Source organism: Caretta caretta, chromosome 3, assembly GCF_965140235.1.
Source record: "Caretta caretta isolate rCarCar2 chromosome 3, rCarCar1.hap1, whole genome shotgun sequence".
NCBI classification, from domain to species: domain Eukaryota; kingdom Metazoa; phylum Chordata; order Testudines; family Cheloniidae; genus Caretta; species Caretta caretta.
Window position 1 is genome coordinate 25,961,010 of NC_134208.1, and position 24,044 is coordinate 25,985,053.

The following is a 24,044-nucleotide window of genomic DNA, read 5'->3' on the forward strand; positions in this document are numbered from 1 at the left end:
CCATAGACGGAACCATATCCCTATCTTGGCACCGGAGCACCAAGCCGGTGAGTACATAAACCGCAAGGGGTACTTTTCAATAGTGCTGCAAGCTCTGGTGGATCACAAGGGACATTTCACCAACATCAACGTGGGATGGCCGGGAAAGGTGCATGACGCTCGCATCTTCAGGAACTCTGGTTTGTTTCAAAAGCTGCAGGAAGGGACTTTATTCCCAGACCAGAAAATAACCACTGGGGATGTTGAAATGCCTATAGTTATCCTTGGGGACCCAGCCTACCCCTTAATGCCGTGGCTCATGAATCCATACATAGGCAGCCTGGACAGTAGTCAGGAGCTGTTCAACTACAGGCTGAGCAAGTGCAGAATGGTGGTAGAATGCGCATTTGGACGTTTAAAGGCGCGCTGGCTCAGTTTACTGACTCGGTTAGACCTCAGCGAAACCAGTATTCCCACTGTTATTACTGCTTGCTGTGAGCTCCACAATATCTGTGAGAGTAAGGGGGAGATGTTTATGGCGGGGTGGGAGGTTAAGGCAAATCGCCTGGCCGCTGGTTACGCGCAGCCAGACACCAGGGCAGTTAGAAGAGCACAGGAGGGCGCGGTACGCATCAGAGAAGCTTTGAAAACCAGTTTCATGACTGGCCAGGCTACGGTGTGAAAGTTCTGTTTGTTTCTCCTTGATGAAACCCCCCGCCCCTTGGTTCACTCTACTTCCCTGCAAGCTAACCACCCTCTCCTCCTCCCTTTGATCACCACTTGCAGAGGCAATAAAGTCATTGTTGCTTCATATTCATACATTCTTTATTAATTCATCACACAAATAGGGGGATAACTGCCATGGTAGCCTGGGAGGGGTGGTGGAGGAGAGAAGCACCGGGAGGGGTGGTGGAGGAGGGAAGGACAAGGCCACACAGCACTTTAAAAGTTTAAAACTTTAAAATTTATGGAATGCCAGCCTTCTGTTGCTTGGACAATCCTCTGCGGTGGAGTGGCTGGGTGGCCAGAGGCCCCCCCACCGCGTTCTTGGGCGTCTGGGTGTGGAGGCTATGGAACTTGGGGAGGAGGGTGGTTGGTTACACAGGGGCTGTAGTGGCGGTCTGTGCTCCTGCTGTCTTTCCTGCAGCTCAACCATACGCTGGAGCATATTAGTTTGATCCTCCAGCAGCCTCAGCATTTAATCCTGCCTCCTCTCATCACACTGCTGCCACCTTTCAGCTTCAGCCCTCTCTTCAGCCCACCACCTACCCTCCTCAGCCCTCCACCTCTCCTCCTGGTCATTTTGTGCTTTCTTGAACTCTGACATTGTCTGCCTTCATGCATTCGTCTGTGGTCTGTCAGTGTGGGAGGACAGCATGAGCTCAGAGAACATTTCATCGCGAGTGTGTTTTTTTCACCTTCTAATCTTCACTAGCCTCTGGGAAGGAGAAGATCCTGTGATCCTTGAAACACATGCAGCTGGTGGAGAAAAAAAAAGGGACCGTGGTATTTAAAAAGACACATTTTATAGAACAATGGGTACACTCTTTCACGGTAAACCTTGCTGTTAACATTACATACATAGCACATGTGCTTTCGTTCCAAGGTCGCATTTTGCCTCTCCCAACCACGTGGCTAGCCCCTCACCCAACCCCCTCCCCGTGGCTAACAGCGGGGAACATTTCTGTTCAGCCACAGGCAAACAGCCCAGCAGGAACGGGCACCTCTGAATGTCCCCTTAAGAAAAGCACCCTATTTCAACCAGGTGACCATGAATGATATCACTCTCCTGAGGATAACACAGAGAGATAAAGAACGGATGTTGTTTGAACACCAGCAAACATACACTGCAATGCTTTGTTCTACAATGATTCCCGACTACGTGCTACTTGTCTGGAGTGGTAAAGTGTCCTACCATGGTGGACGGAATAAGGCTGCCCTCCCCAGAAACCTTTTGCAAAGGCTTTGGGAGTACATCCAGGAGAGTCACAAATGCCAGGGCAAATTAATCATTAAACATGCTTGCTTTTAAACCATGTATAATATTTTAAAAGGTATACTCACCAGAGGTCCCTTCTCCGCCTGGAGGATCTGGGAGGCAGCCTTGGGTGGGTTCGCGGGGTACTGGCTCCAGGTCCAGGGTGAGAAACAGTTCCTGGTTGTTGGGAAAACCGGTTTCTCCGCTTGCTTGCTGTGAGCTATCTACAACTTCATCATCATCATCTTCCTCGTCCCCAAAACCTGCTTCCGTGTTGCCTCCATCTCCAATGAAGGAGTCAAACAACACGGCTGGGGTAGTGGTGGCCTAAAATGGCATGCAGCTCATCATAGAAGCATCATGTTTGGGGCTCTGACCTGGAGCGGCCATTTGCCTCTCTGGTTTTCTGGTAGGCTTGCCTCAGCTCCTTCAGTTTCACGCGGCACTGCTTCAGGTCCCTGTTATGGCCTCTGTCCTTCATTCCCTGGAAGATTTGGCAAATGTTTTGGCATTTCGAAAACTGGAGCGGAGTTCTGATAGCACGGATTCCTCTCCCCATACAGCGATCGGATCCCATACCTCCCATTCAGTCCATGCTGGAGCTCTTTTGCGATTCTGGGACTCCATCATGGTTACCTCTGCTGATGAGCTCTGCATGGTCATCTCTGCTGATGAGCTCTGCACTCACCTGCAGCTTGCCACTCTGGCCAAACAGGAAATTGAAATTCAAAAGTCTGCGGGCCTTTTCCTGTCTACCTGGCCAGTGCATCTGAATTGAGAGTGCTGTCCAGAGCGGTGACAATGGAGCACTCTGGGATAGCTCCTGGAGGCTAATATCGTCTAATTGCGTCTACAGTACCCCAAATTCGACCCGGCAAGGCCGATTTCAGCGCTAATCCCCTTGTCAGGGGTGGAGTAAGGAAATCGATTTTAAGAGCCCTTTAAGTTGAAAAAAAGGGCTTCGTTGTGTGGACGGGTGTAGGGTTAAATCGATTTAACGCTGCTAAATTTGACCTCAACTCCTAGTGTAGACCAGGGCCTAAAGGGTCTCATTTCAGAGCAATATTGAACCTGTCAGTGTGACTGCTGTTCTTGTAAATAGAGGAGTTCACATCTAAAAAGGCCATTAGCCCAATATTCTTCGTAAGCACTGAATACCCCTTCAGCAATTTGCGCACTCGGTTCAACTGTGTGTGGTTAAGAACACATTCTGAGATGGACACTGCTCCTATTGAAACCAGTGCAGGTCTTGCAATCGATTTTGATGATACTCTGCTGGTCTGTTCTTTCAATAGAATTTGGGTTGTTGACTTCAATGGGACCAGGATCCAGTCCTCAATGCACATGTCGTTCTCATTGAATTTAATGGGAATTATGTGACCCCCATCAAGAGAATCATCCCTTTGAGTAAAGTTAGCACTTGTAAAGGTCTGTGACCCAAATGTTCAAACATTAGCTTTTTAATATGATATCTAAATTCCACTTTTAGAGCGTCAGACTGTCATTTACATGTCTGGTTTACCTGCCAGGAAGAAGAGCTACTTTGCTGATCAAAATGTGGAATTTAGGCAGCCAGTTAATTATAACATTCAGCTCTTACAGAAGTTTTCTATCACTTTTCATTCACTGACCTGAATGAATATTTTATAGAGGAAGAATTTTAGAGAGAGAGGAAACCTAAGACCCAGGTGAAGACGCCTGTGTAAGATAACTGAGCAGGTCAACAGTTGAGCAAAAAATAGGGCTCCGGTCTCCTGCCTCTCACTTCAGTGTCCTAATCCATGCATGCTGCCTCCGACCTTTGGAAACTGGGCTCTGCTTTCATATTTAATGGCTTCGTTGAATATTTCATATTTGAAATTTTAAAAATTCAGGTCTCACTTAGCTGATGTAAATCAGTGTAGCTCCGCTGAAGCTAATTTACACAAGCTGAGGATCTGGTCATGTACACACATGGGCACACACACACACACACATACTACATTATATGTGTGGGGGGACAATAAAGTGGAGGAATTTTTTTTTAAATTAGCATGTTTTGTGCTGGTCTTATCGGCATTAGGTATTTGGTGGCTAACACTCCAAAATGACTTTGTAAATGAGATTTTATTCTATAAACATGAATATTTAGATTAGCTAAAGGTCTTGCTCTCTATGCATTAAGAACAGCAGAGGTGAAACTGAAGAAAGTAGGAAACAGTCAAGCAAAAGTTAAAAAAAAATGTATGGTTGGGCAGAAAACTTGAAAAATTAGGCAACAAAAGAAGGAGCAAATTGAAAGCTCAGTAGATTTACTGTAGCTGTAATGAGTGTTCTGGTTATTTACTTAACGTCTATGTGATTATCTTCTCTGCTGTTCAATAAAAATAGTCTTTATTGTCGTATCTGCAACAGCACATGGTACTTTTGTTATCTCAGATATGCAGACCTCTTAGTAAAGCAACACACTAACCAATATGTAATGTGAACTTTTGACCGCTCAGGATGTTTGGAGATGAAGAATATACTTTGCCATTAGCAGATGCATTTGGCTAGGTTTGTATTACCAAGTATATAGCCTGCTATTTGCTTTTATTTTAGGCATCAGAAATCTTGCTCTTTTTGACTTAAAAAGGTATAACTGGTGTCTCCATTTATCCCATGACTCTGGTTTTGTTCTTGATTTTTGGTGGGTATTTAAATGCTATTTTGGGATCAAATCCTGTGCTTGATTGCAAGTTTTGCATGTGCACGAAGAAAATTTGTGTCAATATGATATCCCTTTAAATGCAGGATTCTCTCCGGGCAAATGCTTATTTCCCAGTAGGCCTGTCTCTTCACCCTGCATGCCTGAACCTGTATCTTTCTTCAGTGGCATTAGTCTTCCCTTTAGGAACAGTCTTCTAAAGAAGCAGTTCTCCATTTAGTTGTGCTGATAGATAGATCCATAATTTATCAGTATGTCTGTCCGTGTTCTACAGAATCCATCACCATAGTCTCTAACTGGTATTCCGTCCCCTGCAGAAAATCCTGTTCTGTATGTTAGGGGTCTCAGGAAGAAGATCTGTCTCTTTGAAGAATCATCTTTCACTTTCTTCAAACAAGGGGGCCAGGGGAACTATAGACCAGTCAGCCTAACTTAGATACTTCGACAGAAAATGGAACAAATTATTAAACAATCATTTGTAAGCACTAAGAGGACAATAAGGTTATAAGGGATGGCCCAGATGGATTTGTCAAGAACAAATCATACCAAATCAAACTAATTTTCATTCTTTGACAGGGTTCCTGGCCTAGTGGATAAAGGGGAACCAGTAGACATGATATACCTTGATATAAGGCTTTAGCACAGTCCCAAATTGCATTCGCATAAGTAAACTAGGGAAATGTGGGCTAGATGAAATAACTGTATGGTGGGTGCACAACTGCTTGAATGACCGTACCCAAAGAGTAGTTATCAATGGTTCACTGTCAAACTGGGAGGATGTATCTAGTGGGGTCCTGCAGGGATCTGTCCTGAGTCCAGTAGTATTCAATATTTTCATAAACGAATTGGATAATGAAGTGGAAAGTATGCTTATAAAATGTGTGGATGACACCAGATTGGGAGGAACTGCAAGCACTTTGGAGGACAGGATTAGAATTCAAAAAACAAGTTGGAGAATTGGTTTGAATTCAAGAAGATGAAATTCAATAAAGCCAAGTGCAAACTATTACACTTAGGACGGAAAAATCAAACGCACAACTACAAAACAGGGACTAACTGGCTAGGCAGTAGTACTCAAGAAAAAGAGCTCGGGGTTATTGGGGATCACAAATTGCATATGAGTCAACAATGTGATGAAGTTTCAAAAAAGGCTAGGGACATGGGCGGCATGGAGCATAGGCTGAGGAAGGCTGTGTCTCCCCAGATAGCCCTGCATGGCCCCTCCCACGTTCCTCCCCGAAGCCCCCTCCTGCTTGCCCTACCCCCTTGACCCCAGCCCAGGTAGGCTGCAGCCTGCTCCTCTTCAGGGAAGCATGCTGGGGTTGGGGCTAGGGTGGCTGGGTCTTGGGGTGGTTGGGGCTGCCCAACCCCAGCACTGGGGGCACTGGGGCTGGGAGCACCGTGTGCTGCCTGCCCTCCACTCGGGGGCCAGAGGGGGAACGCACCGCCCTTCCACTCTGCACTCAGGGGTTGGGGGGGCCCATGCGCTGCGTGCTCACTCGGGGGCCCAGGGGGGCTATGTGTCCCTGGCTCACCCACTTGGGGTCAGGGGGCCACGTGCCACCCACCCTTTGCTCAGGGCCCGAGGGGGCTGTGTGCCACTGGCCCGCCCACCCGGCACTCCAGAGCTAGGGCGGGAGGTGGGGGGGGGGGAACTGGCCACTGTGGTGAGAGAGGGCTCCAGTGGGGTAAAGAAGGCATGTCCTCCAGTGGGGGGTGTGTGTGCAGGCAGCGCCTAGCCTTTCTCAACCGGTGGTTCACCCACCACCCATGGCTAGGAGTGTCCTATGTAAGACATGGGAGGTTATTGTCCTGCTCTGCTTGGCACTGTTGAAATATCATCTGGAGTACTGTGTTCAGTTCTGATCACCACAGTTTAAGAAAGATGTGGACAAATTGGAGAGAGTCCAGAGGAGAGCAACAAAAATGAAAAAAAGGTTTAGACAACATGATTTTTGAAAAAAAGGTAAACAAAACTGGGCATGTTTAGTGCTGAGGAAAGAAGACTGAGAGGTGATCAGATACAAGGAGTAATAGTCTCAAGTTGCAGTGGGGGAGGTTTAGGTTGGATATTAGGAAAAACCTTTTCACTAGGAGGGTGGTGAAGCACTGGAATGGGTTACCTAGGGAGGTGGTGGAATCTCCTTCCTTAGAGGTTTTCAAGGTCAGGCTTGACAAAGCCCTGTCTGGGATGATTTAGTTGCGGATTGGTCCTGCTTTGAGCAGGAGGTTGGACTAGATGACCTCCTGAGGTCCCTTCCAACCCTGATATTCTATGGTTCTATTCTATGAGTCTATGATAACAGTGTTCAAATCTGTTAAGAACCAGCGCTGGATTAAAGAATTTTGGGGCCCTCTGCACTATGGAAATTGGGAGATCTGTGAGACCCCCTCCCCACTAAGAAACCATTCCAAAAGCCCCCCTTCTCCTACGTGGGTCTGATTGTCATGACCATCTGGGAGAGTGCCAAGAGGCCTAGCTAACTAAGGCACCAAACCTGCCTGTGCATCTGCCTAGGGTGTCAAACCTGAGCAGTGCTCTGACTGTATCCCAGGTTGCAGTGCCACTCACAGAAGTTTGACCTACATGTCCCCCTATCATGCTATGTAACAAGGGGATTGCCATCGTGGAGAGGCATTAAAATTGATCACTGTGCCTCCTACCCATCCACACCACCACCACCCTGACTCTCTTCTTCCCCTCCCTGGCACCTTCCCCTCAACCAGCCTGACTCTCACCAGCCTGATCCCCCTGGCCTATGAGCCCCTGCACCAACCCCTTCCAGGAGTCTCAGCCCAGGGAGACCCCTACAGTCCCTGCCCAGGAGCCATTCACCTCCTGCATCCTGGTCTTCACTCCTTATCCCTCTCAGTAGGCAAGTCTCAACTCCACCTTGCTTTCTGGTGCCAAGAGGAACAGGAGCCTCAGCCCCCCTATCAGCATATTGAGGGCCCAGGATGTAGAGCGGTACCTAGGTGCCACATTAGCAGTGCTCCCAGCAGCCATGTGACCTGTATGCCATAGTGGAAGCAGTTGTTGGTGCCCCTGAGCATGCAGTCAGCAACAGTTATTGGTCGCAATGTGCTGTTTTTTTTCCACTTGTGGCACATTGAACTGACAACTGACAACACTAGAAGAAAAACAGCCAGGTGGCAATCCAAGACGCAAACCTGACCACAGGCCCTGTGCAAGTGCACATTGGTTTCCCCTGGACTGTTAAGGCTCTTACGAAGAGGACAGTGATCAGTTGTTGTCCATGTCCACTGAAGGTAGGATACATAGTACAGTAAAAGCTGTGTTATCTGGCCCTGTACCAGCCGGAAAGCTTTATAAATCAGCATTTCTAATCTTCATAGAAAGTCGGGTTTATAGTTCGGTTGGCGCAGGACCAGCAGGCTCCCTCCCGGGCTCCGCATGGCTCCCTGGAAGCAGTTATTTGTCCCTGCTGCTCCTAGGTGGAGGTGCGGCTTGGTGGCTCTGCGTGCTGTCCTTGCCCCGAGTGCTGGCTCCATAGCTCCCATTGGCTGGGAACTGAATTAGGCCAGGTGGGCCCAAACAGTCAATTAAGCTGAAAATAGGGAGGATGTAGGCTGAGTGGATGGAGCTAATTAGAAGGAAGCTCACCTGTGAACAGGCAGGGCTTCAATAAAGCCTGGAGGCTGGCATCAGTGTGGGAGGTTGCAGGGAGGAAGCCTGCAGTGCCTCTCCCTGAGGTAAGGGAGGAGGAAGGGGGCACAGGAACCCCTGAGGAAGGGTTTACCTAGTAGGCCAGAGATTGCTTGGGGCAGTAAATGGGAAGACTGCCTGGGTCACAACAGGAGTCACATGGTCAGGGCAGTGGGTATGAGGACTTCCTGACTCTGTTTGTGTGGAGAGACTAGGAAAGATCACCCTATCCCAAAAGAGGAAATCACATCATGACCTGGCCAGAGGGCTGAGTCACAAAGCAGCCGTACTGCAACTCTGTGAGCAGGAGGAGAACTGCAAAGGTGGAAGACCAGAAAGGGGGTACTAAACCAGGTGGAGCTAATCCCCAGAATTGCCAGAAGGGGGTGCCACCCAGCAGTGAGTAGAGTACACTGTGACAGATATAAATAACAGGGAGGGCGAAGAGCTATATAAGGTAAAGGACAATGCTGACACAAAAACATATAGATATAAACTGTCCGTGAACAAACTCAGGCTGGAAATTAGAAGATTTCTAACCATCAGAGAGGTGAGGTTCTGGAATAGCCTCCCAATAGGAGTCATGGAACAAACAGCTTAATTAGTTTTAAGAGAGCTGGACAAATTTGAGAGTGATTGAACGATAGGGTTGCTTGTGATGGTAGGGGGAGGGCTCAACAGCCCTGGGGCTCACTTCTGGTTTATGTCATATGTTCCAAAAAGCTCATGCATCAGGGTTTCAGCCAGTCACTTGCTGGGGACAGGAAAGGATTTTTTTTCTTTCCGTGGTATTTTAGGGGTTTGTTCTGATTTGTTTATCTCCTTCTTCTGAAGCATAAGGGATGGTCACAACTGGCAATGGGACACTGTGGGGAGTAGGCCAGGGGGCTAAGGTGGTACGGAGCATTCTCTCTCTGAGGTGCTTGGCTGGCTGGTGTTAACTCATGAGCTAACTGATTGCCATATGTGGGGCCAGGAAGGAATTTTCCCCCCAGGTGAGATTGGCAGTGATGGTGGGAGTTTTTCACCTTCCTCTACAGTGTGGGGTGTGGTTCAGTTGGCAGGATTATCTGGGTGTATCTCACTCATTCATTTCCCTGCCATTGCAGGAGCCTTAAACACTGGTGCAGCTTGGTCCCTCCTATTCTCTATCTGTGGCACATAATAGTCTAGTCTCCTTCGGACTGTGATACTTCGGTCTCATTTCAGTTTTTTGGTTTAGTGTGGAGGCACTGGGTGGCGGTGTTGGTGGCCTGCAAGATATAGGAGGTCAGACAAGATGATCTAATGTCCCATCTGACCTTAAACTCTGTGACTCTAATGATTTCAAAAAAGCAGACTAAAACAAACTTAGAGAATTCGGAGATAAAATACTGTGGGAAGAAAATGTATGGAAAAAGGAGTTCAGGAGAGCTGACAGTTTCTTAAAGAGACATTATTAAAGGCACAAAAGCAAAGGATATCCCAATGCAAAGGATAGCGAGTAAAAAGCCAATATGGCTCCACCAGGAGATCTTTAGTGACCTAAAAATAATAATAATAAAAAAAAAACATATCCTATAAAAAAGTGGAAACGTGGACAAATTGCTAAAGGAGTATTACAAACCACCATAAGCATGTAGGGACAAAATCAGAAAGGTGTAGACACAAAATGAGCTACACCTAGCAAGGACCATAAAAGTCAATACGATGATGTTTGATAAATACATTAGGAGCAGGAGAAAGATGAAACAAAGTGTTGGTCCACTACTTGATGAAGAAGGAAATCTAATAACTGATGACAACAAGGAAGTTGAGGTACCTTCTGCCCATTTTGCTTCAATCTTCACTAAAAAGGTTAGTTATGGTGAGATACTTACCACAATTAATATTAATAATAAGAGGGAAGGAACACAAGCCAGAAAAGGGAATGAAAAAGTTAAAGAATATTTAGATAAGTTAGATGTATTCAAATTGGCAGGGCCTGTCAAAATTCACCCAAGGGTACTCAAGGGACTAACTGAAGCACTCTCAGAATCATTAGTTATTATCTTTGAGAACTCATGAAAGAGGGGTATGGTCCCAGAGGACTGCAGAAGGACAGATATAGTACCTATCTTTGAAAAAGGGAACAAAGTGGACCTGGGGAACTATAGACCAGTCAGCCTAATTTCAATACCTGGAAAAATACTGAAGCGAATTATTAAACAATCAATATGTAAGCACCTAAAGGATTATAAAGTAATAAGGAATAGCCAAACCAACCTAAATTCTCAAACCAACCCAGTTTCCTTCTTTGAGAGGGTTACTGGCCTAGTGGATGGAGAGAAGTGATAAATGTGATATATCTTGATTTTAGTAATTTTTAGCCCCAGGTCAGTTGAGACTCTGAAACTTATTGCTGCAAGTTTTTTTTGTTTGTTTGTTTTTTTCCCTTGAAGAGAGTCCAGATGAAAGAAAGAAATATGATTAAAGGTTTAGAAAACCTGACCCATGAGGAAAGGTTAAAAAAACTGAGCATGCTTATCACTGAGAACAGAAACTTGAGGGAGGAACCTGATAAACTTAAAATATGTTAAGGGCTGTTATAAAGAGAATGGTAATCAATTGTTCTCCAGACCCACTGGAGATGCAACAAGAAGTAATTGGCTTAATCTGCAGCTAGTGAGATATAGGTTAAATATTAGGAAACATTCTAACTATAAGGATAGTTAAGCACTGCAATAGGCTTCCAAAGGAGGTTTTGGAATCCCCGTCAGAGGTTTTTAAGAACAGATTACACACATACAGGTCAGGGATGGTCTTGGTATACTTGGTCCTGCCTCAGTATAAAGGCCTGGATTTCTGAAGTCCCTTCCAGATCTACATTTCTATGATTCTATGAATTGGGAGTCCCAGAAGTTAGATTTAGAAAAAGCCCTCTGATGGGAAGCTCCCTATACTAGATAACTTTGTTCAGTCCAGCTTTAGATGGCAGAACTAATTTAGTAATCAGAACTAATCAGACTTCCACCCCTTCCTCCAGGAGATGATTTTAGAGCTACTCAGTGAACATTTCTTCTTCTTCTGACACTACCCCCCATGTGGTGATTCCACAGAGACACTACAAATTCCATCAGTCAGCTGGATATTTAGATGAAGAGTTGAATTCCACTCGGGCTACATAATTCTCTCCTTTTGTCCAACAGTGAAAAGTGATGAATATTTTTTTATCAATAGTAACAGGGAAAGGGGTGAGGGTTTAGGAGGAAAGATGAGAAGTTTAGTTTCCATCGTATTTACTGTGAAGAAGTAGTGGAGCTATTCGGGAGACAGTAAGAGATGTGAGTCTGGAGAGAGGACAGTGGTGGAAAGGCAGACTTGAAAGTTAATAGCATAGAGATGGTGTTGAGATCATTAATGGCTCAGGAATGGGAGGACATGAATATTAGTCAGTTTATTGGGTTCAGAGTAGGAGATCCAGAAGGAGCAGATCCACTGGTTGGGGGAGGGCCAACCTCCCCGACCCCTCCTCCCCCCGCCCATCTGTTCTATAGGTTGGTAAGCACTGTCCCTCAAGAGAATGATGCCAGGGAAACTTTCTACAGGGACCCCCATAATGTTTCTTATTTTCAGTGAAGATAATGCTAGTAGAAGGGACAATCTAGCCCACAGTATTTTCTTTATTATTTCTTTCAGTTTGAGGATTAGCTGTATTTCTAACTATCATGGAAGGGGCACTTGCACCAGTGGAAGGGACACTAGACTGGGAATCAGGAGACTTGTGTTCTAGTCTTAGTTTTGCCACAGACCTGCTGTGTGACCTCATGCAAGTCACTTCACCTCCGTGCCTCAGTTTCCTTATATATAAAACGGGGATGATGCTTACTTTCCTCTTAAAATACCTTGACACCAATCGATGAAAACCATGGTAGAAGAGCTAAATTGTAAAATGATGATTACATTTTCTGCCTTTTGATTAAGTGATTTTTATGCCATGATAATTCTATTTTATTCAGGAAGAGTGGCCAACCATCCATGATGCAAACTGACTGTGACTGAAATTCTAAGTGGACAGAAGTAGAGTGATACAGTCATTGATAACCATGGTTTTGAATAGCTCTGAAACAATGCTGTGGAAGAATTCTAACTCTTCTGAAGGACATTACTTATAGCGTGTCATGGTGTAAAGTGAAATTCAGTCATATAGGGCTTGTTTAAAAGCAGAGCAAATTTTTATCAGTTTTCTTAACACTGACAGATCACAGAATATGTTAAGATCAATAGGGCTTATACTGTGAATAAAAGCAATATTTAATTGGTTCTGGCATAAGAAGTCAACATCTACTTGAGAAAAAGCTATGTTACACAATCATTTGTTGTGTTGTATCTCTGTACAGATGTAGGGAGATGTGGATCCTTTTTTCAGATGGGAAATTCCAAGAAGAAACATTAGCCCCTGTCAGAAGATAAGAGTAGATCGTTAAATAGGTAGGCATATAACAAATGTTTTGAAGAATATACCTAATGTACTAGTCTTCATCTAGGTCCATTTTCTGATGTTGTTGCTCAGTCTTACTGAGGAAAACTGAGTAAGGGCCATTGAATCTGACTCCTAATAAACAAGGAGCCAGATTTTGCACCACACTTATATTGAATTGTACCTTACTACCTGACTTGTCCTATTTATGGGATTACTCAAAGAGTAAATTCCTACCGAAGGGGAGTAGGAATGGCAGAATGTTGCCCTAAGGGAATGCTACAGCATGTGTATCAGTGAGTCATTGTATTTTGTCACCCTAAGACATTTCAGACCATACAGACTTCCATCCATTTGCTGTGGCAAGAAAATAATATGAATCCCTTTTCCTTAACCTTACCTGCAGGCTGATAAATCACTCCTGGATCCCCTTCCTCAGCTGAGGGTAGAGGATGCTTTGACCTTAAGGATGTGTAGATGCAAACTCCCAGTTCAACAGCCAGCCATTAATAGCTACATTCAAACAAGGCGTTGCACATTAGAGGGGTGAATCGTTACCACCTACTTACTGTGGGAGGGAGCCCTGTCGGAATCCCATCAGGGAAAACTCTCCCAGTCACTGGCTGCTGGAAACACAGGTGCTCTGTTCCCAGCTCTGCAAGGCCCACTCTTTCCCTCTGTAAGCTAGCAAATTACAACCCTCACTTTCTTACACTTGAGTGCCCAGTCCCCTACCTTCTGGGCACTTGCAATATACACCAATTTGCTGCTCCATGGCAGTAGTCTACCCCAGTTCACGGGATTCACCTCTGTTCACCACCCTTCTTTGGACAAGGTACTTGGGTTTGTAGTAGAACCAAATTAGCCAAATTGAAGTTTATTTAACAGAATTTGAGAAATATTCAAATAAAAGGAAGTATAAGATTTGGAAACATAAGGTTACAGTTTAAAAAACAGCCTAAAAGAGCATTTATAGCCTCTACAAGTTACTTTCCTGTCTAATAAGGTATTTCTCATCCACAAGTTAGTTCTTTCAGCACTTGACCAGTTCAGAGAGCTGGCACCCACTCTTCATGAGACCCGCAGCTGATAGTCTCCTTTTGTAATAGATCACCACTTAGGCCATTTCTTTTGCTTTTATATACTCACAAGCTATCATCTCTTCATCCAGAGGCCCCGCCTTCCACAAATTCTCCTGGTTTGTAAATCTCCAGCCTACCTGTAGTTCAGACTGTAAATGTAGACTGACTTTATGGGTGTTCATTGTTCTTATGTTGATTTGTGATAAGTTTCACTCCCAACAGGTTTGGAATATAATATTCTACATGTCATATAGATCTAAAATTGTTTCCCATATAGACATCTCACAATAACTATGACAATCAGCTAGTTCTTAGCTTTTGGCAGAGACCACACATATTTCATTCTTCAGTGAAATATTGAGAAGATTGTCAAACACAAGGATGACATACCTGCTTGGGCCTGTGTATTACAATACCCACAGACAATTTCATGTGCATATGAATATTAATAAAATGAAAATTAAGTTACATATGCTTATTTGCCACACTAAGGACCTTATTGCTACAAATTTAAAATATTGAAACTTTTAATTACACAACACTCAAGAAATTCAGAGTTAATGGCACTAGTCATAACTCTCTCCCTTTGTACATATGCATTACAGAACATTATTTAGCATGTGTGACATGCTATTTGATTAAAAATTCAATTAGAATAAAATGGCTTGTAGCCATATCATGTCCATATGATTTCATCATAGGCTAGGTTGGTGACTGCTTCTTTAAGAGACCCAAAGAATAATCCTGGTGCTGAAGGAAGCAAGACTGCTTAACCTAAGTGCTACTTTCTCCTCTGAGTCAGCATAGAGCTAATGATCCATGAAGTGTTAAGGGGCATTGTTTTATCTGAAGTACTGTGTATGAGATGAGATTGAAAGTCAACATTCTGACCATTTTTTGCCACTGTATTTTTTTTTTTGTTTTTTGCAAGAGTAAGGTGTCCTCACTAGAGATATGTAAAACCAGTGATGGTCTAAACCAAAGCTAAACCAAGAGTGATCTGTATCCAGGTTAAAAGAACAGTGCATAGAATGGAACATATAGTAAGAAGATATTTATACATATAGAGAACATGAGAAGGTGGAAGTACCCATGCCAACTGTAAGTGGCTAATTAATTAAGAGGAGCTATTATCAGCAGGGGAAAAAAACTTTTGAAGTGATAATCAAGATGGCCCATTTCGGACCAAGAAAAGGAGTACTTGTGGCACCTTAGAGACTAACCAATTTATTTGAGCATAAGCTTTCGTGAGCTACAGTTCAGTTCATCAGATTCTTTGGCGTAGGGACTGTCCGGTTTGGCCAGTGTACATGGCAGAGGGGCATTGCTGGCACATGATGGCATATATCACATTGGTAGATGTGCAGGTGAATGAGCCCCTGATGGCGTGGCTGATGTGATTAGGTCCTATGATGGTGTCACTTGAATAGATATGTGGACAGAGTTGGCATCAGGCTCTAGGTTCTAGGATACAGTCAGAATCAAGGATAGGTTGCAACGATAGGTTCCTGGGTTAGTGTTTTTGTTGTATGGTGTGTGGTTGCTGGTATTTGCTTCAGGTTGTGGGGGCTGTCTGTAAGCGAGGACTGGTCTGTCTCCCAAGATCTGTGAGAGTTACATTTACTCAGACCCTCCAATGCTTGCGGAGTTTGGGCCCAACTCTAGGTTAAATAGAGTTGGACAAAATAAGGATGTTTGACTTTGTAAAACTTTATTAGTCAAGCTTATGTTCTGCAAATGCAAATTCAAGAATGGTTTATCAGACTCAGGTCCAATTTTTCTGAAACAACGGTCGAGAGAAGAGTGATGTAGTGGTGGAGTCTGCTATAGACCACCGGACCAGAGGGATGAGGTGGATGAGGCTTTCTTCTGGCAGCTCGCAGAAGCTACTAGATCGCACGCCCTGGTTCTCATGGGTGACTTTAATTTTCCTGATATCTGCTGGGAGAGCAATACAGCGGTGCATAGAAAATCCAGGAAGTTTTTGGAAAGCGTAGGGGACAATTTCCTGGTGCAAGTACTAGAGGAGCCAACTGGGGGGGGGGGGAGCTTTTCTTGACCTGCTGCTCACAAACCGGGAAGAATTAGTGGGGAAGCAAAAGTGGATGGGAATCTGGGAGTCAGTGACCATGAGTTGGTTGAGTTCAGGATCCTGACACAGGGAAGAAAGGTAAGCAGCAGGATACGGACCTTGGACTTCAGGAAAGCAGACTTCAACTCCCTCAGGGAACAGATGGGTAGGATCCCCTGGGGGACTAACATGAGGGGAAAGGAGTCCAGGAGAGCTGGCTGTATTTCAAGGAATCCCTGTTGAGGTTACAGGGACAAACCATCCCGATGTGTCGAAAGAATAGTAAATATGGCAGGCGACCAGCTTGGCTTAACGGTGAAATCCTAGCGGATCCTAAACATAAAAAAGAAGCTTACAAGAAGTGGAAGGTTGGACATATGACCAGGGAAGAGTATAAAAATATTGCTCGGGCATGTAGGAATGATATCAGGAGGCCAAATCGCACCTGGAGCTGCAGCTAGCCAGAGATGTCAAGAGTAACAAGAAGGGTTTCTTCAGGTATGTTGGCAACAAGAAGAAAGACAAGGAAAGTGTGGGCCCCTTAATGAATGAGGGAGGCAACCTAGTGACAGAGGATGTGGAAAAAGCTAATGTACTCAATGCTTTTTTTGCCTCTGTCTTCACTAACAAGGTCAGCTCCCAGACTGCTGCGCTGGGCATCACAACATGGGGAATAGATGGCCAGCCCTCTATGGAGAAAGAGGTGGTTAGGGACTATTTAGAAAAGCTAGACGTGCACAAGTCCATGGGCCGGACGAGTTGTATCCGAGAGTGCTAAAGGAATTGGCAGCTGTGATTGCAGAGCCATTGGCCATTATCTTTGAAAACTCATGGCGAACGGGGGAAGTCCCGGATGACTGGAAAAAGGCTAATGTAGTGCCAATCTTTAAAAAAGGGAAGAAGGAGGATCCTGGGAACTACAGGCCAGTCAGCCTCACCTCAGTCCCCGGAAAAATCATGGAGCAGGTCCTCAAAGAATCAATCCTGAAGCACTTACATCAGAGGAAAGTGATCAGGAACAGTCAGCATGGATTCACCAAGGGAAGGTCATGCCTGACTAATCTAATCGCCTTCTATGATGAGATTACTGGTTCTGTGGATGAAGGGAAAGCAGTGGATGTATTGTTTCTTGACTTCAGCAAAGCTTTTGACACAGTCTCCCACAGTATTCTTGTCAGCAAGTTAAAGAAGTATGGGCTGGATGAATGCACTATAAGGTGGGTAGAAAGTTGGCTAGATTGTCGGGCTCAACGGGTAGTGATCAATGGCTCCATGTCTAGTTGGCAGCCGGTGTCAAGTGGAGTGCCCCAGGGGTCGGTCCTGGGGCCGGTTTTGTTCAATATCTTCATAAATGATCTGGAGGATGGTGTGGATTGCACTCTCAGCAAATTTGCGGATGATACTAAACTGGGAGGAGTGGTAGATACGCTGGAGGGTAGGGATAGGATACAGAGGGACCTAGACAAATTGGAGGATTGGGCCAAAAGAAATCTGATGAGGTTCAATAAGGATAAGTGCAGGGTCCTGCACTTAGGACGGAAGAACCCAATGCACAGCTAAAGACTAGGGACCGAATGGCTAGGCAGCAGTTCTGCGGAAAAGGACCTAGGGGTGACAGTGGACGAGAAGCTGGATATGAGTCAGCAGTGTGCCCTTGTTGCCAAGAAGGCCAATGGCATTTTGGGATGTAGAAGTAGGGGCATAGCGAGCAGATCGAGGGACGTGATCGTCCCTCTCTATTCGACATTGGTGAGGCCTCATCTGGAGTACTGTGTCCAGTTTTGGGCCCCACACTACAAGAAGGATGTGGATAAATTGGAGAGAGTCCAGCGAAGGGCAACAAAAATGATTAGGGGTCTGGAACACATGAGTTATGAGGAGAGGCTGAGGGAGCTGGGATTGTTTAGTCTGCAGAAGAGAAGAATGAGGGGGGATTTGATAGCTGCTTTCAACTACCTGAGAGGTGGTTCCAGAGAGGATGGTTCTAGACTATTCTCAGTGGTAGAAGAGGACAGGACAAGGAGTAATGGTCTCAAGTTGCAGTGGGGGAGGTTTAGGTTGGATATTAGGAAAAACTTTTTCACTATGTGGGTGGTGAAACACTGGAATGCATTCCCTAGGGAGGTGGTAGAATCTCCTTCCTTAGAAGTTTTTAAGGTCAGGCTTGACAAAGCCCTGGCTGGGATGATTTAATTGGGGATTGGTCCTGCTTTGAGCAGGGGGTTGGACTAGATGACCTCCTGAGGTCCCTTCCAACCCTGATATTCTATGATTCTATGAATAGCATCAGCTCAGATACTATTTCTGGTTTTGGATGATCTCTAGACTGGAAGTAAAGTTTTCAAAGGTGTTTATGCCCCACTTTCAAAAGTGACTTAGACCCTTGAAGCTAGTCTTATTTAAAGTGAATGAGATTTGAGCTACTTAGTCTCTGGCACTTTTGAAAATGTTACCCGTGGCCAAATAATTGCATCCTACAATCCTTGTCTAAGTCGTCCATTGGTTAAAATTTTCATCCTCTCCTAAATTATTGTTGGTGGTGCCATGCGCTGTAAAAAAAATATTGCCATGCTTCATCCAGAGCCCTCAACTCACCACGGTCCAAAAGTAGGACACAATTTGAGACATTCATTCAGGAAACATAAAATGATACTGAATTTATTCCCTTAGTATAAGTGATTTTCTCTATAGCCTCAGTATTATGATTCTGTATTTTTGATAAAAAGAACAGGAGTCCTGCCTCACTTGGGTGTTGAAGACAAATCCATTAACAATTGTGATAAGAACTATAGAAATCCCACTGGGCTCGACTCTCCACTCTGTCTGATCTCCGTTTGGACAGAGTAAATGGGGAGGAGCTGGAGGGAGTCAACTGGGGCTCCTAACTGAGAGCCAGCCAGCCCAAGAACAAGTTACCTGTAACCTGAACATATGCCAGTGGAGGATCAGATATAGAGAAGCATCACCATGATCCCCCACCTACCCATAACCTGCCTGCTGAATACTCTCACCATACTCCTCCTTCCTTTTTTGTCAGGGTTGTGGGAAAGGGGCAGCTGACATAGGTGGCAGTCGAGCTGCCCCTGCCAGATTTCTACTGAGAGAATGTCCCCCAGGACAGGAAGAATTCTACACTGGTCAGCTCTGATGGTTGAAGGACATCCCTATACCTTGATAGATACTATGTAAAATACTACATATGCATAATTCCAAAAGAAAAATAACATCAAATGGCCTGGGGCATAATCTGCTAGAGCAGCAAGTCCAATACTCAGGAAATGCAGGGATGTATCAACTGTTTCTTCTGCTTCAGTCAATGGTAAAATACAAGTGGCTGCTATGGCAACATCACATGGTGCATTTGTTATCTCTGAGTGAGAATGTAGTAAAGGAAGAAGCAGATCAGTATGCCATGTGTGCTTTCATATTTTTGGAATGTTTCTAGGGAAAACATCTGTTCAGAAGCTTTTCCAGGCTTTATGACTTTGGTAGAATTTTGGGGGATGGGAGAGGGTCTGTTGGTCTTTTTTTGCTTTTTGCATTTTTCCTCTGTAAAATTACAGATTTTTAATAGGAAAATGCGGAACATTTGTAGCCTTAGCCATGATTTTGTTACCCCTGGGGAGAAGCTATACTATTTTGGCTTCTAATATTTAATTAAATAAATAGGGGTCCAAGTAGTCATAAAATCAGTAATAATATGGGGAAACATATGGGCAGGTGGAGGAAGGGGAATGTGGCTGGGAGGTTGACTAAAGCCTTCCTGGGCTAGCTAGAAAATATAGTTTTAAAATTTGAACACAGTTTGTGTTTGCACAATGCCTCGCACAATGAGGTGCTGGCCATAACTAGGGGTCCAGGCACTGTGATGATAATAAAATAATAATAATAATATGTAACCTATCACTATATCAGAGAATGGAGAATCTTGAGGTTAAGGCACCTGGCTGGGGACACAGGAAACTTACATTCAAATCTTGACCAGACTGAAGAGTTCGTGTGTGACCTTGGCCAAGTTACTTAAACTTCGTGTGGCTTAGTTCCCCATATGATAACACTTCCGTGTCTGTTTTGTCTATTTAGACTAAAAGCTGTCTGGGACAGGAGTTGCCTCTTAAAAATGTGTTTGCAAAGCACTTAGCACTAGGAGGCTCAGATCTCGGCTGGGGCCACTTAGCTGCTATTATAATACAAATAATAATCAAGAAATAAATTATAGGGGGCGTAAGTGATCTTTCTCACTTTTAGACAGAGACTAGTTTCAACCCCATCCTGAGCAGGGATGAGGCAACTGATTCAGATTAAAGAGACCTTTTGGCCAGAATCAAAAGTGATACCTGTTTGAGGATCTAGAGAGTATCCATTACCTTTCTTTATTTTATCATTACCAAAAATTTTGTTTAAAAAGTTTTGTCAGTCCAGCCAAAGCTTCTGGTGAAGAATCCTAATCTGGTGAAATGTCATAGCTGATTTACAGGGCAAAGAGGTTCAGATCACAAAGCAGCTTCATTGCTCGCTAATCATACCCACTTCACCACTGTACAAAAACCTATTGTTCCTGCTAAACATCACTTTATTCACCAGATATCCTGATTTTAATGAGAGATCCCTAAATGAAGAGACACTTGTGTGTGAAATACTAGGAAAAAGTGAGGGCATGTCTACACTACAAAGTTAAGCTGACATAAGGCAGTTTACACTGGCCTAACTATGGAGGTGTACACACTGAAATGCTCCTTCCGACGTTTTAACTCGCCTACTACATCGACCTAATAAAACCGCCTGGACGAGAGGCAACGTATTTAGAGTGACACAGTGTCAGTGTAGAAACTGCGTTGTTTACGTCGCTCTGAGTGGCCTCCAGAAGGTGTCCCACAATGTCCATCAAGACCTCTCTGGTCACCATTTTGAACTCTGCTGCCCTGCAGCCAGGTACACAGGTGAATGCCCATCCCCCTTTAAAGCCCTGGGAAGTTTTGAAATTGCTCTTCCTGCATGCTCAGCATGGAGAGCAACTGCCCAGCTGACCATGCCCGTTCCACGCAGGCAACGTGCTCTTGCCTGGAGTCCATGGGAAGTGGTGGATCTCCAGGGTTGGTGTGTCGAGGAGGCTGTGAAGTCACAGCTCTGCTCCAGCTGCTAGAACTTTGATAACTACAGCAAGATTGTTCAAGGCATTGTGGAGAACGGCTATGACAGAGACATATTGCAGTGCTGTGTAAAAATCAAGGAGCTGAGGCAGGCATACTAGAGGGCAAGGGAGGCAAATAGATGCTCTAGTGTGAAGCCACAGACATGCCGCTTCTCCAAGGAGTTGCACACCATCCTTGGTGGCGACCCCCACCACCACTGCCAAGAGCCCTGTGAAGTCACTGGCCACTAGAATGAACCCAGGGGATGATGTGCTGGACGTGGAGGTGCTAGGAAGTGGAGGAAGAGGAGAATAGTGGGCACATGGCAGGGAGATCTGGTGGTGTGGCAAGTTGAGTCCTGAGCAGTCTTGCTAGTCCCAACAGTCCAGCTCTGGTGAGCCTGATGCAGACGAGGAAATTTCTGGCAAATACTCATAATGCTGCAATACTGCAGAGACACAACTGGTTAATCAGTCTACAAGAGGTAGTGAAATAACCAACGCAGGAACTGTTTCAATCTGCTTCTCATACACCTGTAAAGCTAGGCAGAAGGGGCCCTCTGGAAAAATTTGTTTATGCACACTGGGATGTCCCATAAATCCTCCATAGAGATCTATAGGAAACTTTCCTGGAGGTACTCTGCAATCCTCTGCCAAAGGTTTCTTGGAAAGGTTGCGTTGTTTCGTCTCCCATGGTAGGAAACTTTGCCATGCCACTCAGCAATTACTTCAGCAGGCACCATAGCAGCACACAGTCTAGCAGCATAAAGACCCGGTCTGCAGCCACACGCATGTGGGAGCTGGACCCTTGCAGCCTCAGTTAACCTCAGGAGTGAGATATCAGCTCCAATCACCCTGGCCTGTGGAAAATGGTGCCAGTATTCTATGCACTGTGACTGATACCCCTGTTTCCTCTTGTTTTTTCCTACCCCCCCCCCCAGATGTTCTGGTTTAACTTGGATTTAAACTTGGAGAGTGGTCAGTTTAGATGAGCTATTACCAGCAGGAGAGTGAGTTTGTGTGTGTATGGGGGTGGGGGGATGTGAGAAAACCTGGATCTATGCAGGAAATAGCCCGACTTGATTATGTAAAGAGTTTTCACTTTGGATGGGCTAGCACCAGCAGGAGAGTGAATTTGTGTGGGGGGGTGGAGGGTGAGAAAACCTGGATTTGTGCTGGAAATGGCCCACCTGTTGATCATTTTAGATAAGCTATTACCAGCAGGACAGTGGGGTGGGAGGAGGTATTGTTTCATATTCTCTGTGTGTATATAAAGTCTGCTGAAGTTTCCACGGTATGCATCTGATGAAGTGAGCTGTAGCTCACGAAAGCTCATGCTCAAATAAATTGGTTAGTCTCTAAGGTGCCACAAGTACTCCTTTTCTTGATACCCCATGGTTACCCTCCCCTGTGTACCAACTCACCTCCTCCCCTGGCTGAGGCTACCACTATGCTGCGCAAGTGCCAAGAGAAAGATGTGCTTGTTATTTGTTTGGATCCAGGGTGTAAGTGCACTGATAATAACTCCTCTGCCTATTGTTTCTTTAGCAGATGCAGATGTGCCCTTGATGATCTCCCACACTCCCACAGATGTGCCCTTGATGATCTCCCACACTCCCACAGATGTGCCCTTGATGGTCTCCCACAGCAGCTGAGTGCCTCACTCAGATAGGGAAAAGAAATTGGAGGAGTAAATAGACATGTTCAAGGATGTGCTGCAGTCTCCTGGTGCTTGAGATTATGAGCAGAGAGCCTGGAGGGAGGCAATAGTGCGGAATTGCAGAGGGATAGTGAGGATAGGAAACTGGGGCAGGAACAGATGATAACACTGCTTGGGGAGCAAACAGACAGGATGCGGTTCCTGATTGAACTTCAGGCTGAACACATCCATGTCCATCTCCCACTGAAGCCCATACAGAACTGCCTTCCTGCACCTCCCCCCTGATTCTTCATTTTCTCAGGAGCCTCAGCAGTACCCCAAGCACACCACCCTGAGGCAGGGGTGAAAGTAAGTTAAAGGACTTACCGGTACGCCGGAGTCCTGAGCAGGGGCCGTGGGTTCAACCGGAAGAGGCAGGGCCTTAAATCCCCGGGCCCTTTAAATCTTGATTTAAAGGGCCCAGGGCTCCAGCTGCAGTAGTGACGGCTGGGAGCCCCAGGCCTTTTAAATCACCCCCGAGCTGCCAGCTGCAGAGGCGGCTGGGAGCCCCAGGGCTCAGGGGCGATTTAAAGGGCCCCAGGCTCCAGCTGCAACTACCGAAGTGGAGCCCCGAGCCCTTTAAATCACTGAGGAGCCCTGGGGACTCCTGGCTGGCACTGCTACCCCGGGGCTCTGGCAGAGCTTTAAAGGGCCTGGGGCTCCACTGTGGTAGCGGCGGCTGGAGCCCCGGGGCCCTTTAAATACCCACCGGAGGCCCGTCGCTGCTACCCCAGGGCTTTAAATTGCCATCTGGGGAAGCCGGTCCCGGTACGGTGCACCGGCTCTTGCCGGTATGCCGTACTGGGGCGTACCAGCTTACTGTCACCTCTGCCCTGAGGGAAGTTTCACACAATGATACCTGGACACACACCCAGCTGTGTGTCCTCATTGGCAAATGTGCTTGTGAATTTCCTATTCTGTCCCCTTTAAAGATGCTTCCCCCTGTCTGTATGATGTGTAGGTTACCCATTAGTTCATGGGTGTGGAATAAAACTGAACTTTTGGAACGTGACTTAATGTTATTATTCTCCCATGTACAGTGACAACTGCTAACATTCAGAGACAGTACTCACAGGTGCATTTGCAGGGTTATAGTACACACATAGGCCTGGTCTACACTACGCTGTCCGGTCAACGTAAGGTAGCTTACGTCAACCAGTTTATGTCAGTGTACACACTACAGCCTTGTCCCACCGATGTACATGCTCTACTGCACCGACATAATAACTCCACCTCCATGAGAGATGTAGGGCTTATGTTGGTGTAATTAGGGTGATGTAATATCTGTGTAGACACTGCCCTTACTTACATTG

The 24,044-nt window shown here is 45.5% G+C and overlaps 1 long non-coding RNA gene across 1 annotated transcript in view; it reads left to right on the top strand.

The window, feature by feature from the left end:
• LOC125634588 (uncharacterized) overlaps positions 1 to 23,743 on the top strand; it is a 79,220-nt gene extending 55,477 nt beyond the window's left edge. Inside the window, exons 4-5 of the long non-coding RNA XR_007355965.2 lie at positions 12,669 to 12,759; positions 22,581 to 23,743. This is a non-coding gene — a long non-coding RNA (uncharacterized LOC125634588). The remainder of the gene's footprint in view (positions 1 to 12,668; positions 12,760 to 22,580) is intronic.
• The last annotated feature ends 301 nt before the right edge of the window (positions 23,744 to 24,044 follow it).